Source organism: Squalius cephalus (assembly GCF_949319135.1).
Source record: "Squalius cephalus genome assembly, chromosome: 19".
NCBI lineage: Eukaryota > Metazoa > Chordata > Actinopteri > Cypriniformes > Leuciscidae > Squalius > Squalius cephalus.
The window spans coordinates 7,647,597-7,653,596 of NC_137140.1; the positions used below are offsets into that span (position 1 = coordinate 7,647,597).

The window sequence follows — 6,000 nt, forward strand, 5'->3', positions numbered from 1 at the left end:
TTGCCATTTTATGAACAACTGCGATACAGATTATTTTTACAGTGTGTACGATAACCAATATGCAGAAGTAATTTTTAATTTGTTTAATTTGTTTTTTAACAATAATAAGTACATGATAACTTTATTAATAATTATTATGATTACTATTGTGATTTGTCATTATATTTATGCAAAGCTGTTTGGTGATCTAAATGGTTGCAAATTTGTTTCCATTTTTGTTTTGGGATGTTGAATTTTTAAAGGGGTTATTCGCCGCTAGAAAATGGGCTTTTAATAAAACCCGGCTGCCTATTGAAATCTGTGCTTCCTGACTACAGAAAAAGGGCTGGTGTCTTCCCTTTTGCCAAATAGGTAGGAAAACTACAACACCCATAATGCACTGGGCATGTTGCCGTTCAAGGCCATTCACAGTCTGCTCCTATTGGATAGGCTTGACCAATATCAAAAACCACCTTGCTTGAGTATGAAATACTTCTTAGCAAAGTTTTAGTCATAATGGTGTTGACTTGTATTGTTCCCTAGCACAAGTATTCAAAGAGTAAACGTTTAGCGGACGTGCGTTATCTTCAGTTTCCATCGAAGGATCCAGAGCGTTGTTGGCTGTTGATTAAGGCTGCAAAAAAAATCGGAAAAACTTTGTGTTTGTAGTCTCCATTTCAAACTGGATGTACCACGAACACAGTGTTTTAGGCCGAACGGAGCGGATAAACTGAAAGAAACTGCCATTCCAACAGTTAATTAAAAAGCCAATGTTGCGTTTTGCATAAGCTGGGAAATAAATGGGAATTTCTTGTGCCAGGTAACGTTGTTCATTTACATATACACTGAAAAAAATTATCGGAAGTGGTTGCACACAATTGATTTTAGCTACATTTAAACATGCATTAAGTTGAACTTATTCAAATTTAGTTCAACTTAATGCATTTGTTTAAATGTAGCTAAAATCAATTGTGTGCAACCACTTACGATAAAAAAAATTGATTAAATTCAACGAATCATTTTTTTCAGTGTACTACTGACATTTTAACAATACAAAGTGGTTTGAAAATTGGCAAAGTTTACATAATAGGCTCCACATTTGAACTTGAAAATAATAGCCTGTTATTTAAAACATTTACTCATTCCCTTACAGTCTCATTAAATGGTGCTATTTATCTGTAGATGTAGATATCAATAAATAACCAATAACTGAGTTAAAAAGTGTGTAAAAGGTGTTTTTAAGTTAAGAAGTGTGGAAATCGGTGGGAAATCGTAACTTGTGTTTTTTTTACTGCCATGCATAATAATGAAAAAAATCATGTTAAGCATTACTTACAACACTACCACTTTCTTGCAATGTATTGACCAAACATGTGTTTGCGTACATGCATGGAGTATGTTTCTGGCCTCACTGTTTAGAGGCTAATTACGGCTTATTAGTTCATATAAAGACTGTTTGCAATGTATAATTGAGTGAAGAAAGAATGAATGATTGGAGGATTGATGCCAAATGATTCAGTAATTGAGTCTGTGGTCTAACTAGTCAAATCAGCAAAACAAGACCCTTATCTTCATTACCTGACTGACGATGGGGTGCGCTGCCGTATGGGAACCGGCTGTTTTATCACTGTTGGCGCACAAACAGAAATGAGGGACTTTCAGCTGATGATTGAAACAGACACTCGTGGCTTTTAGCCTGTCGAGTTGAGTCGAGAGCTTGTTGTATGATAGAGTAGAACTCTCAGATGAACTGAAAGCCTGCTTTTACACTGAGGTCTCAGTCCGTCACAGTCCGTCTGCTTGTGTGAGTAACATATTTTTTCAAAAAGATCCGCTGTGATTTCAAAAACAACGATTCGTCCCACTTTTGGCTGATGGTTAGAAAACCTCAACTGTGGGAGTAATTACTGTCTGTAAATGGCAGTCTTTCTCTGATCTTTGATCGTTTTATGTTTGCAGTGTACACTGATGGTATTACTATGTGAATAACAGTGTTTGATTTGACATTATCTGTCGTATTGTGTTTACACAATGTGCAAATTACATGTTTTCAAAATCGACTAGGTTTTAAAGAAGCACTGTATAAAAAATATGCTGATTTTGGGTCCATCAGATCAGAGATTCAGAGATTTTTAAAGATTTTTTTAGTTTAGGTTTTAATATACTCTATTTTAAACTATCTAAACTATTTTTAACTTGACACGCTGTCCTAAAAATATGGTGCTCATGGAGCGAGATGGAAATAATCAATATGACAAACACAGACTTACAAGAATCTCTTTTTGAAAAATGGGTGTTCCAGTACAGAAGCCCTCAGGATTTTATAGAACTAGACCCTCAATGCCATCTACTCTAAAGTTTATAAAGTGACCAGTATGTGAAATGTTAGTGTGATCAGTAACACACAAATGCCTTCTCATAAATGCTTCACTGACATCAGTTTTTTATTACAGAACATACATGACAAAACAAGCAGCGCTTCCAGTCTTTAAATGGCCTGTACTTCAGTGTTTGCGTTTCTTATTGGCTTGAACGGCATATTCAAACACAGCAGTTTCCATAGCTTTTCCATAGATGCTGCCAGTTAGAAAGAGAGGCTCCAGTTTACATGCCCGACTTCCCGTTGGAAAAATGCTGGGTTGTTGAATGCTGTTTTGTAAAAGGCGATAGAGCTGTTTACATAACAGCTTTTGACAAGATGGATGAATGAACTGACAGTGAGTGATACAATTGAGTAAATGGCTCCCAATGACTTTAACGGAGATTGCTCGAAAACACTGTATTCTGCTCTATTCTTGTCTTGGAAAGTGTAACATAAGGGATTCTGCTTGAATCGGGCGGCCTGCAGGGATTTGCATACCGTGATTAAAATGTCTTTGTTCTCGCCAGGGCTTTAAACACAACTACGGCACGCTGTATAGAAATCCAAAGATGTCATTCTGTTTAACTTTGTTGGGTGTGTTATTTATTAAGGCTTTAGCTCAACATATGAAGTCATTGTTCATGTAAAGGCTCCCATACGCTGGATTTGTTACAGAGGGGTAGATCTAGTGTTGGCCATTTCTGAAGCCGAGAAAATCCGAGAGAAAGTGTGGGGGGGGGGGGACTTCTAGTGCTTTTTATGCTCGAAGTGACGGCTACTTGGCGGAAAATCTTCTGCGTTTAGCCTTGTCATTAACTTTTTGAAGCGAATAACAGTGCTTGGCGATGAAGAGGGGAGTTCTACACAACTGAGAGACGTCCAGTGCTTTATAGAAGATGAAAATGGAAAGCAGCACTATTTAAGGAAAAATACAGCTGGAATGGTATAGACGTGATATTGAATATTTTTATTCATTTGTTCCTTTGCTAATGGAAATAACTGCAGGGTTTGGCTCGCTCTCATGACTCTTTGGTCACATGTTAGGAGACAACAGGATGTTAAATTAACTCAAGTTTTATTCTCACTCGAGTGGGCTTTAAGAGGGTGGGTGAGGATTGAGAATATGGAATTCAATAAGTGATACTGGGGAATTTTGTTCAGGCATCAGCTGATTTAGACCCCTGCTTGTCACATGGTTATAATGACATCCTCTCCACCATAGTGTTTTGGCACAATGCCATTAACATCTGTTCTATTGAAACAGGGCATTATGAAGGGCACTACATTATATTAGAGAGAGGAGCATTCTCATTGATTGGTCAAACATTTAAATTATTATTTTATTTTTATTTATTGGCTTTTTGCCTTTAATATACAGGACGGTAGAGATTTCTACAGAAATGTAGAAATATTAGTATTACTGATATACTACTACTAGAGTTTTTGTTCATATTTTGAATTGGACTTTATTTTTTTATTTCCATTTTAATTCTAGTTAAGGTTTTAGTCATTTTGTTGTATTTTTATGTTTTTTTGTGTGTTTTTAAGTATGTATATAGTTTTTATTAGGTTTTAGTTAGAGGTATGTACTTCAACTTAAACTAAATGAAAATGAGAAATTTTACCTTGGCAACTAGCTGAATTAAAATATGATTACGTTTTTTTTTTTAAGCTTCGCCTTCGACAATTATTTTCAGGGTTCCTACGCAGTTTGGAAAAGTATGGAAAAACATTGTGTTTCCAGAGTATTTCCCCTATTACTAAATCATTTCTAAAAAGTAGAGTGAAGCAGAGTGATTTCATGGCAAAATATTAGAGATTGTTTAGTGACTGTCGAACATTAAACATGCTTTCTGTCATGACGGCGTGAAGCGTCGCAGACAGTGTCTGATGTCGTCCACTATGACACACTATACGAGATGTAACTATCAATTCTTGCGTCCCGGTGTCCAGGTTTCTTATTCTCACTATGTAAGCCCATGTTATCACTTTCGAAAAAACCAATGGAAAAAAAAATGTGAGCAAATATTTCCAGATGATTGTACTTTATACCAAATGTAATACTGTATGAACCATTAATGTTAAATACGGTCTTACAAATCTTCAGTGAGGTTTGAAAGTTATGGAAGTTTGAAATTAAAAATGTGTGGGAACCCTGCATTTTATTTAAGAATAATTATAATAATATTCTGACCCTTACAAATAAATGGGCCATTTTTGCTACAGTTTCGTTTAAAACTTCTACGTCAGTGTTCTCTAAGCAACTTTTACCTGCCCCATCCTTTTAGGAACGCCACAAAAAAAACACTAAAGTGTTGCTCAAACAGTTGATATTGAACTGAAATAACCAGGGACCTGACTACATTGTACTCTTACCATTAGCTCTTCTGCTGTTTAAGAACAAACGTATCTGTTCTACTTCCTCCTCATTATTTGGACGCCAAATAAGTCTTGTTGGTTTGGAAAATGTGGGAGGTCATATGTATTTATCTTGCTAACAGCAGGAAGTTTAGAGTTTCAGAACAAGTCATTTTTGCAGCTCAGTTTCAATAGATGCTCTTTTTTGCATGGGGATGGACGCGTTTTGAGTTACGAAAGTTACTGTATGTTTTCATGGTCCAATGAACTCTTTTATCTCAACAGATCAAGCACAACTCAATTCCTTATGATATGATGACCCCTTTATTAGAAAGATATTGCCAAACCCTCTCATACAAAATGCATAAACAAGGGAGAAGAAAAGCCAGAGAGAAATAAGAGGAAAATTCTTTTTTTATCTTAAGGATGTAAGGGAGTTTGGCGAGGGTGAGAGAGTTGTACTGGTGAATTATTGAAGAGAGTTTGTAGGTTGATGCCATGTAATGGCCACACTATTATTTCTCTCTCTTGATTCATTTCCTGCCTCTCACGAGGTTATTTTTAGGAGGTCAGTGTTATTATGTGAGCATATACTTATGATCTTACTGCATAATAGCTTCTTTATGGAAGGAGTTACACACATTTTCACTGGCGCTTCAGAGGAGCAGCTAATGTTCTCAAGTTGTTCTCATCATTGTGACATGTGCTGTGTGGCAAGTGATCTCATCTCTTTGTTCCTTGCAGGGGTTTATTGCTCCTCCAGGCAGAATTGGGATTAGTGATGGGAATCGGCAGGAATTTAATGATTCTGGTTCTGATTCCACTTAATGATTCTGCTTTCATAACTATTTCATTAACCATATAATTGATCCAAACTATATTAAAACATCAATACATAGTATTTTGTCAATAATACAGTATACGCTTAATATAATATTAAAAGTAGGGCTGTCAATGGTAACACGTTAATGCATGGATAATATTTTTTTTTTTTATTATTATATCTGGGGATTTTTGCATACACATTCACATTGATCACAATAAGATACGTTTTTATTTCATATTATTTACATTATTTACATTTTTATATATTTTTTATATATCATTTGGTATTTTTATTAATTTGTGTGCATATATATATATATATATACAGTACAGGCCAAAAGTTTGGACACATTACTATTTTCAATGTTTTTGAAAGAAGTTTCTTCTGCTCATCAAGCCTGCATTTATTTGATCAAAAATACAGAAAAAAAATGTAATATTGTGATATATTATTACAATTTAAAATAATTGGTTTT

At 35.2% G+C, this 6,000-nt stretch overlaps 1 protein-coding gene across 1 annotated transcript in view; it reads left to right on the forward strand.

Annotated features, from left to right (window-relative positions):
- Positions 1–6,000, forward strand: part of arid5b (AT-rich interaction domain 5B) — a 115,238-nt gene that overhangs the window by 38,364 nt on the left and 70,874 nt on the right. The window lies entirely within an intron of this gene.